This window comes from Thunnus thynnus, chromosome 7 (assembly GCF_963924715.1).
Source record: "Thunnus thynnus chromosome 7, fThuThy2.1, whole genome shotgun sequence".
In the NCBI taxonomy this organism is placed as follows: Eukaryota; Metazoa; Chordata; class Actinopteri; order Scombriformes; family Scombridae; genus Thunnus; species Thunnus thynnus.
In genome coordinates this window covers 29,975,558-29,987,857 of record NC_089523.1, presented here as the reverse complement: position 1 = coordinate 29,987,857, position 12,300 = coordinate 29,975,558, and the positions used below count along the sequence as shown (strand labels likewise).

At 38.7% G+C, this 12,300-nt stretch overlaps 1 long non-coding RNA gene across 1 annotated transcript; it reads right to left on the bottom strand.

Annotated features, from left to right (window-relative positions):
• Window positions 1-8,272: 8,272 nt before the first annotated feature.
• LOC137186478 (uncharacterized) lies at window positions 8,273-10,981 on the bottom strand. Its single transcript, XR_010929018.1, has 2 exons — window positions 10,213-10,981; window positions 8,273-9,142 (listed from the first exon to the last, which is right to left on the bottom strand). It is a non-coding gene; the product is annotated as an uncharacterized lncRNA (long non-coding RNA).
• Window positions 10,982-12,300: the final 1,319 nt, after the last annotated feature.

Below are 12,300 nucleotides of genomic sequence, written 5' to 3'. Positions count from 1 at the left end.
CTGTAGATAGTACACATTTCACAGTTTTAAAGGAAATAGAATCCAGGAATCTCTGTAAAACTTAAATTTATTAGACAAGTATTGTTAAATAACAGTTAGTGGGTCAATACAGGACAATACCTCCTTTCCCCACCTTTTATGCCTTTGTAGTTCAACAGGACAGCTGTCATTTTTTAAAAATAATTATTTAATTTCATGCTTTCCACCATGAGGTTTTGCTTACAATCTCTTACTAACCAAGATATACATAATAATACCTTGATATATAAGATAGTATATACTGTATATATCCTTGGATGGCGTCAGGCTAACATGAAACATTGATACATTCACATATACGAGACAGGACAGCTGTGATTTTATCAAACATTTCCGGGTCAAATGGATCAATATGTGATGCTGCCTGAGAGATGGACTCAAAAATTACTTTTGTTTTACAAATCAAGTGACACATTACTGCAGTAACACGATGATGAACATGTAACTGTCTTGATTCATTTATTATGAAAAACTTGTTACAAACTTAACTGAACCATTGAACCAACCAAACTAAGTTAACACACTAATAACATGGATTACCAAATATTACTAAATGGTGACTGAATACATCAGTGTAACCATCAATCAGTGCTAGTACTCTTAAATCCAGTCCTGTTCCTTTAGCTCACTTTTTGGGTCATGTGATCTAATATTTGAGTTCCAACATTTGATGCATATTAATCCCACAAACTCACTGCATAGTTACATCTGTGCAACACTGGCCTCTAGTGAACAAATATACACACTGCTCCGTGCCAGTAGAGACCCCTGTTACTATAAGTGTCTGAACAATAAAAAATCCATAAGACTGCAGGACACATGTAGCTTCTTTTTCTCCACAAATGACTGATTTTATATTATCACATATCTGAGTTTTGCCTTATACATATGTGTTTGTATCTTTTTTTCTCTTCCTACTGCTATTATTAAGTTTTTCTATTGTTTTATTTTTATTTGTACACTTGATATTTATATTTGACCTAAAATTTATCATAATTTTGTTTCTGTGACTCTTGATTCCAGCAATATTGTCAACCTGTATGTTTTGTAATATATCCTTGAGAAGGTTAAAGTATGTTAGAAAAATAATTGTTTCAGTTTCAATGTGATCTAATGACCCAGAAATGAGTGAACTTTTGAGTAAATTATCATAAGTTCAATATAGATCTTCAGATTTTTTAAATTTTTTGTGTATAAAACAATTCAATTGATAAAAATATAGAAATATATATAAAAAGAGCTGTTTCTTAAACAACTTGTGTGGCTTCATTTCAGTTAATCTTGCAGTGGAAGCAGATTTAGGTCATTCACGAGTATCAGCGGCTTTTCCGTGTCACCCTGTAAATTCAGATCAATAAACCCTGAATGTGCTGAAACTGCTGATCCCTTGTGTACATTCCCCAAGTTTATTACTGGTCTTTATTTATCCAGTGACATGTTTTTTGCTGAGCAAGCTTTGCTCTTTTTCAGCTTGGTTTCCCTGTTGTGATTAATTGCTGCATCCAGTGTGTTTCCATATATTTACTCTCTGACGCCCTTTTACACTGTGAATCATGTTTGTCCTTTAACGTTTCTGCTTCCTGGTTTCTTATATTTTTCCTCAATGTAGAAAGTTTTGTGTGTGTGTGTGTGTGTGAGGTTGAACATAGTTTCTTGATTCCCAAAGCTTATATTGTAAATATGAATTTGTTTGGATGTGTTAAAGGTTAAAGTGGGAGCTTTTGTAATAAGCGCTCAAATGCCTCCTTTAAATGCTTATTTTTATTAAACGCACAATATGTAATTTCTGCTGCAAGGGGTCTCTCAATCAAAACAATAGCAAAAGACGGAGTGTGATGACAGTGTGAAGTAGCAAAGTATCATGGGAATTGTTGTCTTTATTGTTAAACAACCAGCTTCTCTGGGTTTTACTTCAGTGTTCATTGTTCAGGATGTTTTTACCAAGAACCAAATTATCCGCAGAGGTCTCCTTTTAACCCTAACCCTAACTCTAACTCTCCTAACCCTAACCCTAACCATAACCCTCCTAACCCTAACCACAACCCTCCTAACCCTAACCCTAACCCTCCTAACCCTAACCATAACCCTAACCCTCCTAAACCTAACCCTCCTAACCCTAACCATAACCCTAACCATAATCCTCCTAACCATAACCCTAACCATAACCCTAACCCTCCTAACCCTAACCATAACCCTAACCCTCCTAACCCTAAAACAAATATACAAGGGGATTAAAACCATAAAAATACTGATTAAAGCTGTTTCATGTAAAAAAAAATCAATGTTTCTCCAACGATGTTTGGCAGGCACAGGACTTCCTGGAGGGGCCGTTAGCCGAGCTGCTGCTAATGTTTGCTCAGCTTGTTTCTCTGATAACTTAAGATCCAGACATCCGATGACTAAAATCCTTCATATGGTTAACAGATATAGTTAAAAACCACCAAGATCTGAAAAGTTTATCATAAAATGTGGCTTAAAACTGAATAAAAGTCCATTTATAGCAGTTTCTATCAAACAATCACAATGCTGATGTATTGTCTTGTATGTGTATAATCTTTGGTAGAGGAGGTATGACACTATTGACAGGCGACCAAATGAAATGGACCTTTATTAAAATTACAAATTTCTCAGGGTTTGAAAATTGTTGGAAACATTTGGGATAATGTAAGTACACAACTCAACAAAATATATAACATAGGTCTAGTTGTTTTTAGACATTTTAATGCGGAATAGTTACATATTATAGCTTTAACTTGACTAACTTGACAAATAGTAAAGGCATTAACATAGCCCGGGCTACAGGTTCGAAGCTGGCTGAGTCCACCTGTGCTTCAAATGTGAAACACTTTGCACAAAACAGCTCAAACTGGAAACTCTCTTTCCTAATTTACGCTGCTCCACAGCTCAGCAGTTTGGCGAGCAGCCTCACTGCTTTCCATCCTCCTCTGAAGTAATAAAAGTCCTCAGAATCGTACAGAGAGGAACTTCATCATCATCCATCCTGTCAGCGATCACTGGCCGGCTAATTACTTTAACAGGGGGGTCAAGTGTATCGCACGAAAGTGGTGAAGTTGTCTGGCATGTTTCTTCACAAGACTCAGGTTTTATTGCCTTAAAGACCTTAAATATAAAACCATGAAATCAGATGTTCTTTGCTTTCATTTGAACACAGTGATCAGTAAGAAAGTTACTATTTTCTTGCACCGATTAAAAGTGACGTAACAGTATTTTATGGTCTATTAAAACATCAGAACTCTCCCATAAATTTGGAGATATCAGGAGGAAATTGTCACAAACATAAAACTATGAAAGATGTCTATGTCAAGCTACTAAAAACATGCAAAATCAATCAATTAAACTTCATATCTCAACCTTCATGTAGTTTATTTCAACCCAAAGTGCTTTACAACATCAGAACTGAATTCAGGCAAACAGGGCGAATCTAATCTGCTAATTTACTGCCGATAAGACGCTTCGACCTTTTTGCTGATAAAATGTGTGTTTACAGAAAAATCTGTCCTTTTTCGCCTGAAGGTGACTGAGCTTATTGGCTCTGAACCAAACCGGCTGCAGCTCCAGCCGGCAGAAGCATCATCCTTCATATCACGACTCAAAATATCCATCTCAACACTATGAGTCCAGAAAAACATCAGCCGAAATGAGTAAGAACATTGCATTGTTTCCTTTTCTTGGTACACATGCTGTGACCTTCCTTACTGTTTGTTATTGAAAGTCTGAAAATACTGAAAAGCAGCAGATTTATTTCACTGTAAAATGAGTCTTGAAGGTTTGTTTTTAATAACTTTTGATTTTCACTTGCTGTTTTCAGAATATGACATGTTTAATTTTATTTTTAAGATGTTTAATGTTCTCATTAGTTGTTAGTGTAATATTATAAGCAGTGCCAAGGTTCATTCATTGTATTTATTGTTTGCTTGTTTTCTTTACATATAAATGTTGCATATAAAGTGTTCTTGCAGTTACGTGAAAGGTGCTTAAAATCACATATATTATTATAATTAATATTATTATTATCCTTTACTTCTTTACCCCTGCTGTTGTTCATTCACTGTCAGCTGCAGCTCTTCTGTCCAAAAAGGACATTTGGCCTGAAACTCTGCACCTGAAACACATTCCCGTCACGTTGCAGGTTGGAGGCCTGAAATGGAAATCAGCTTTGTGTTGATTCAGCCACTTTACACTCTCTAATGCTCTCTGATGAGTTCAGGCATCTCAGTTGAATGGTAATCACTTTCCTTCCTCTACAGTGAATGTGCAGGTTTGCTTGCTGACATTAGTGCACATTGACTGGACCTGACATTCAGTGCAAGAGGACGGTTAACAAAAAGGGTCATTGTGCACATTCACACATCACTGCAAGACAAATCCCATCCTCTACAGCTGTAATGTTAATAATTGTAGCTATATGTGTTATATTTTCTCATTTGCTTTCTTGTTTTTTATGAGAATTACAGAGTTTCCTTACAATGAATCAGCTGGACTGGCTCTCAGCTTCCTTAAAACTGCTCCAAGTATTCCCTCATTTGGTCATTTGCAGATTAAAAGATGTCGAGGTGTGAGTGTTCAAACTGGATCAACTACATTTAAAATACTGTCATCATACAAGAATTTAGAGACTTTTGGAGTCCAAAACTCTTCTTAATGCTTCTTCAACACCAGAGAAACACATTCTAGTACATGTACCATGAAAACAACAACTCTGTGTCTGATTGTTTGTATATTTACAAGCCAGTTTTTTCACACATTATTATCATAATGTGTGCAACCGTGTGTGGAACCTGGCTCATCTTTCCTTTTCCTTCTCAACTGTATCCAGTAAAGATGCAACAGAAATGGCATCTAGAACAAAACCCAAACTTTATTTATATGGCACTTTGCTGCATAAATAAGTGACAAAGTAATTTGAACCAGGAGTAGAACATGTCAGGATTGCAATGAAGAAAATATCAGACAATTAAAAAATGAGGCAAAGTTAAAATGGAATGAAATACCCAACAATAATATAACAATTAAAAAACAATAAAAATCAAAAATAATGGAACAGAGAAGACATGTTGGCAATAAAACATGCACTAGCATTAATAAAGAACAAAAGATCAGTTTCGAGAGGTGATTTAAAAGACGTCACAGATCCTGAGTCTCTCTGAACTTTGACTCCACCTTGACGAACATCCTGAGGTTGAACCTAAAACAGCCTCTGAAGCTGCCGTAGACGCCCACAGATGTGACCTTGAAACCTCTTGGCGCTCCAATAAAAACATGTCCTTCATCAGTCTCGACGCTGAAATAAAAGGTTAGAAAAAGAAACAGATTTTGAGAAGGAAACCAGGCTGGTCTCCAATCTGACACCTTCATCAAGATTTATTGAACACTTGAGAGTCTCACATGTAGAGGCTTCAGCTTTGGAAAGAAAATAAGAGAAAAATATGAAAGTATACAACTTGTTTGCAGTGTAGGAGTGCTGGATTACATACTAATGTCAGATGTTTGCTTGACATTTTAAAATTACAGATGCAGCATGCTGTGAAGGTTTTTGCAAAGTCTGCAGAGCTGCAGAGTGACGGCTGCAGCCAGATATTCATTCGTAAGTATGTAAATGTTTATCATAGCCTGACAACATACTTAATAACAGAAATTAAGTAGACATTGAAAAGAAAAAGCAACAAGCTGATTCTATTTGTTATTTATTGTTGATTACGCAAGTTTTTCTGAGTCCCAGGCTGTTAAAAGATAAACTCAACTCAATTCATTAATAAGTAATGTTAGCATAACAGCCTAAACATTCAAGCTACTTTTGGCGTCTGCATCTACTTGGTGTCACAGATCGTGTCGACACAAGCAGCCAACATGGCAGCTAATCAATCAAATCAATCCATACATATCCTTTGAAAGTGGGTGTGTCACATGAGATAAACACTATTCAGTCTTTCTGCCTCTTTGGCTACATTATGTTGAGACTGATGACAGCTGGAACTGATCTGAATGAACCACTTACACTGAATCTCTCAGGCCAGTTGTGTCATTTCAAGTCACTGAATTAATTTAATAAATTCCCCACAAACTAACCCAAATGTTTTTAAAAATATCATGAAGCACACTGTTCCTGTTCTGAGAAACAGCTGATATTAAGACTCAATCACTACAAGCGAAGGATGACGAGACCTTTCAGTTGAATTTATACCTTCCATCCGGTTTGTTCACTTTGGACCTTTTATGAACTGAGAGCAGAAGAAAAGAAACAAACAAACACCGAATCCAGCGACTGATGAAGGTTTAAACAGCTTCAGCTGGTTCAAAATGCAGCAGAGCGTTTGTTGTTGCTGCAGTCCGGAGAGGACGGCGAGCTCTGCTGAGTCATACGAGGCTCATCTTCAGGTCACGACTGGCGCAGCTTGTGAGGAAGAACAATATCTGACAAGTTCAGCTGCTAATTTAATTATTGATTGAAGGAGGCACAATGACTCTCTCTCTCTCTCTCTCACACACACACACACACACACACAGATCCATCATTAAAACACGTCTCAGCCAGTTTCTTCTCATCTTGTGCTTCAACTTTTTGCTCTTTTGTTCACATTTGGATTTTATTAGTGACTGTTAAAAACGCTGTTATTGCACTAAATTATATGTGAAGTGTTATTAAATTCTCAAATAATAATCCTTCATTGTTGTTTCTACCTCCACTAAATTTGATGGATTGTTACCGGAAAATAAAATTTAAAAAAACAAACTTGTGGACGGATTTCAGCTACATTTGATGAAAAGTTTGGTCGTTGGCCAAAGTGACTCATTTTTTTAAGTGTTTTCTTACCAAACAGTAGGACTCACTTCAGCTGCTAATTTAATTCAATGTAAATAAATAGCACATGATCCCTCACCGGCTTCCCATCCAACAACACTGATAATTACATTTACTGGAACACATGACGGAGACGAGTCTCACTACTATCAGTAACACATTTGTCAGATTTTGTCAGAAGGATTTGCTCTGTGATGGTTTTTAACCTTTTGATCACGACTCTAGACATTTTTGTTTTGGTGCAATATTCAATTTATCTAGTTTTAACTCATCTCTTGGTGGTTTTCAGAGTGTTGCTGCTCTTCCTCAGCATCATCCTGCTTCTCACAGTCACACCTGTAAACTGTGATCAAAGTCTTCATTCGCTGCTCTCTGATCAGCATCACTGCAGCAGCAGCTCAGCAGCTCAGGGGGTTACGAACCTTTGCTCAAAGGTGCCACGGTGACGAAAAAAGCTTTTGTTTGTTCGCTCTCGGTCAGATTGATCCTGCTGGTTCCAGGATCAAAAAACCCCAGGACACTGTGTTCTGTAAAGGGCATGGACATAATAATAGAAACACTTTACAGCAGGGATGAATCATCACCAGATTTAACATTATTGCAGAGCCTTTAGGTTTCATTACACCGTATAAGTGTTGATGTGTTGCAATTGCAGCTGTGTGTCTGCCTCAGATAGTGGTTTATTATAGTTAGTGTGAATATTTGCATTTTAATTTTGTTTGACTTTATATTGATTTGTCTCTTTTTGCTGTAGAAATCTCATATTAATAAACCATCAGGGCTAAAAGACGTCGTAATAAAACAAACTGGAAAATCATTATTTTAAACAACAGAGTTGTGCATATGAATATCTTAATACCATTACCATCAATAGATGATAATTCTGAAGTATTGATCAACCCTACTGAGAGGTAAAGGTTTGTCTAGCAGAGTTTGGAGGTTAAATTAATGTTATCTGATGCAAAGAAAGAGGAAAAATGATTCAAATGCTGGATGGTGAAAGTGAAGCAATAAACTACACTGTAAAAATCTGAGGGCTTTCATTCCAACATGATTCATATCTAAAAACCACTGATAGTAACTGCATATGACTGTATCCTACCAAAGCATAATAATTAGATAAAGATGAGCAAGTTCAGTGGATTTTGAGGGTTGAGGAAAAGGCCAAGCAGTCGTCATGCTGGAGCGGGAAAATGAACTTATGCATTTGTTCGTGGTGTAATTCAGAGACTCACAAAGCACTGTTTTGTACAGAAAGTGGATGCAGGTCACAGAGGATTGTTTTGTAAAAGCAGAAATGTTGCAGATGTAAAATTCAGGAGCTCTCAGCTGACGTCAGCTTGGCCTTTACTGTGAAACGAGCCTCGTGTTAATTCTGTGTCTCCTCATCAGTCAGAAAGACGACAACCACACTTGGAATAAATGCATAGTTTATCATATCATAACAATAAATTCTCAAGGCTACATCGTAAACAAAAAACAGTCTAGTAAATTTAAGAGATCGTAGCCTTAATTATGAACAGGAAGTGAGGTGAACGAACCGTGTCATCGAGAAGAGGTACAAACGTGACGTTGCATTGAATACTTATGCTCATTCTGTGAGGTGATGCGAGACAAAAGTTGCTCTAAAAAGGTAAAATTGCTGCAACTACTGAGAGTATACTGAGTGATCGGCTTGCATTTCATACAGCGAGCTACCGGAGATCACAATTTAGGCTACTTCTGCTACAGTACAGTATCGCTTTAAGTTCCTCTAGATACCTGAATAAAAACAGCATCCTGCTGTAGAAATTAAAAAAAGAAGAGAGAAAAGTAAATCATTCCTCTACAGGCAAACTTTTAAAAACAAAGGCTCCATTAGTGTCAAGCAGTAGATCTCAGAGCGAGGTCCTTCGGGGGGGGGGGGTTTCGGGGGCTCTTGAAGCGGGATCAGCAGTTCTTGCAGGGATCTTTGCGGGGGTAGCGTTTAAGGGGATCTTCAGGGAAGGGTGCAGAGGTCAGTAACAGTGTTTCTGGGAAGAGTTCTTGGGGGGTGCAAAGGTCTCTTGGAGGGTTCTTAGGGTTCAAGGTGCTATAGATCATCATAGAAGAGATATTAAGGGCTTTCAGAGGTACTTCAGAGGGTTCGGTAGTTCTTTAGAAGGTTCAAGGGGTCTCCAGGGATGTTCTTCTGGGAGGTCAGGGGTTCAGAGGGGATTCTGGGGCTCTGAGTGTCCGTGAGGTGTGTCTTTAGTGTATTAAGTTGTTCTTGTGTGGGTTGCAGGAGGTACTGACTGAAGGGTTCTTGAGGAGGCAGAAACGATATGTTTTAAAATCACTGGAAAGTGTCAGAGACCCTTCATATCATCCCTCACATATGATTAACCTTCATCCTACCAACATGTTTGACATACAAGGACTACCGACCGGGGTCCCTGGAGACCCCAAGAACAAACTACTGTCAAAACATATTAGTTATATAACTAATGTCATCGGAAAAAAAAAACAGATTATTATTATTTTGGGGAAAGTTACAGGTAATTTGCATATTGTCTAAAACGAAAATAAATATTTAGTACAATCTTTCCATAAAACCTTTAAAATGATTGACAAGGGGTCTCTAACCCCCCTGACAGTGTGTGATACTTTAAAATTAGGTCCCAGGAAAAACATGAACTCAATAAATAGTTCCATCTATTAAAACTGCATAGGCGGGATTGGGTGCTTTTGACTTTTGAAAACATTGGTATTTTTAAAAAAGCATTAATTAAAACAGAAAACAGAAAACAAAAATATGAAGTCATTAGGAAAAAATTGATTGACAAAGTCGTGAAAAATTGGAATGATAGAATAAAGCACCTGTGAGATATGACAGAAAGTAAACCTCTGAGGTCTGCGGGAACCCCAGTCGGTAGGATTAAGACAGTTAAACATTCACTAAATAAGCAACAAAAGCTTCAAACACCTCAACATGGTGGTTTGTAAGACTTACTGTTACTGAACAATGAAGCAAGAGTCCTGCGGGTCTATTAAAATAAAATGCTAAAAAAACATATGTGGTCTGGGGACTGGGTGTCTGGATAAAGATACCCCCCCCCCCCCCCCCCCCTCCCCGCCTGCATCCTGCATGCGGTACACTGCTGCATCCCGGCAGCACTTGCCCCCCTTCTGTCCTCAGTCAGCATCCCAAACTCTGGATGCAGAGACGTCTGTGTGTGTGTGTGTGTGTGTATGTGTGTGTGTGTGTGCGTGCGTCCTGTCCCATCCATCCCTGCTGCAGCCTCATGTCAAGTGCGTGCACTCACCTACATAATATGTGTGTAGATGCGTGTGTGCGTGCGTGCAGAGCCTGCGTGCGGTAAAGTCACCCAAACCTCGGCGGGCAGTCGGTGTGGTTCGATGCCTCGGTGCTGTTGGTGCTGTTCTGCGAGTCCGGTGTCCAGAAAAACACATAATAAATCACCAGGATGAAGGCGGCCACGGACACGCAGAGGAAATAAGCGATCGCCATCGCCACTTTTACCCAAATCTTAGTTGACATGTTGACGTGTTTGGCCCGCAGCTCGCCGGGATAGCTCGGCCTCCGCTTCATGTCCCCGTTCAGCTTCTCCGCGGTCACGGTGCCTTGTCTGCCGGCCGCTTTCATCTTGGGATTAGCGCTGAAATCTTCTCCAATGATGTTTCCTCCGCTGAGTGTTGTGTGTTCATTTGACTCCGGACACCAGAGCCAGCTGCCCCCCCTCACTCTCTCTCTCTCTCTCTCTGCACTCCGCGGTTCTCCTCTGCTCCGGTCCGGTTAGGATGTAGTCTAACCCGCAAAGAAGCTGCTCGTGTCCCGCCGCCTCCCCCGGTGCCGTGTCCGCAGGACGGTGGAGCTGTCTGACCCTCTGAGTCCTCTGTGCGCACCGGGCAAACTGAACTCAAGGAGGCTTTCCCTTGGCACCAGCTGGATGGGACCACTGTCAAGCTGGCCGGGCTCCAGGAAGCAGTTTCCGGTGGAACTTTTAAAAATGAAACCAGTAACTGCAAGAACAACCTGCATCAACATATCAATACTGTTTCTCTGTAGCAGTATAAGTTTATTTCACTGGAACTCTCTTAATAAGTCAGCTGATCAATAGTTTAGTTTTGCCTGTTCATCCAATCAGCTACATGCTTATTAGACCCCCAGGAGTCCCCAGCAAAAAGCATCCATAAGTAACACAATAACAGAATGTTTGACTATTTTATTATTTAGTTTTATACAATTTCTGTAATAAAACATCTAAAAGCAAAAATCTTTTCAGATGGGGGTCTGTGGTCTAGTTTAAGGTCCTTGATTTGAAAAAGTTTGAGAACTACTGGATTAGATTATTTGCATTGGAGCAAATATTAGTTAGTTGGTTGATTTTTATTTTGAATCTGTAAGAATAAAAAAAATCAGATAAAAACAAAACAAGAATAACAATAAAATGAAATAAACAACAAACCTAAACAACAATCTCAGTGAACAAATTAAATATTACATGTTTGGAAATGAGTAGGAAGAAGTAAACACTTATTTATTCCTACTCATCCATAAACTCCATAAATATCCATAAATCCATAAATATTACCAGTGTGAAACAGGCAAAAATTAATCTTTATCAAGATGAATGAGTAAATTGATCGTTTGTGATTAGTTCTATTCACTTGTATATTAAGGTTTTAGACATTAATATCCATTTGCCAAACTTTTAAATGTTGCATTAACTTATGTTCACCTCTGAGTGATTACAGGTTCCTATATGACGAACCTTTAACATGCAAGATGTGTCGAATGTGTGAGATTTGTTTAACTGAGCAAATAAACCTGATAAGCAAACATATCAACTCTGTTTTGAAGAGTTTCCTCAGTGGAAAAGTTTATCAGAGAGGGATGTTTTATGATCTTTATCATTTCACTTTAATAAAAACCGTTTATTTGGATCAAGTCTGCTCCTGCAACATGACTACAGATGATCCAGATGTTCATCAATAAATGCTTTAACAAATATATAACCAGAAAAGATTTAGCCACAGCCTATTACATCTGAACCACAGAGCAAAACGCCTTAAACCTGACTGGACTATCATAGTGCTCAAAGGTGGGGTTATTATTCTGAAAGGACGATACGACGCGTTTCCGGCGCCGCCTCATGTGTTTCCGTGTGACTTGACGCATCTTCGGTACGAGGAGGGGCTGAAAGTACGCAACACCCAACGATTGGGTCATAGTTTGAGAAAAACGTCCCGCAGCAGAAAGATGGGAGAGAAGCTGCAGGCGCAGAGCAGCTTCTCCCCACAAATCATCCCCGCCTCTCATTCTCTCCTCCAGCCTGCAAAAAAAAAAAAAAACCTGCACAGCAAGCTGGTCGCTATAGAGCCCATAAAAGACACATCAAAACCATAAAAAAAATAAAAAATAAAACATGCTTTCCATACATAGATGAGTCACAGGCTGC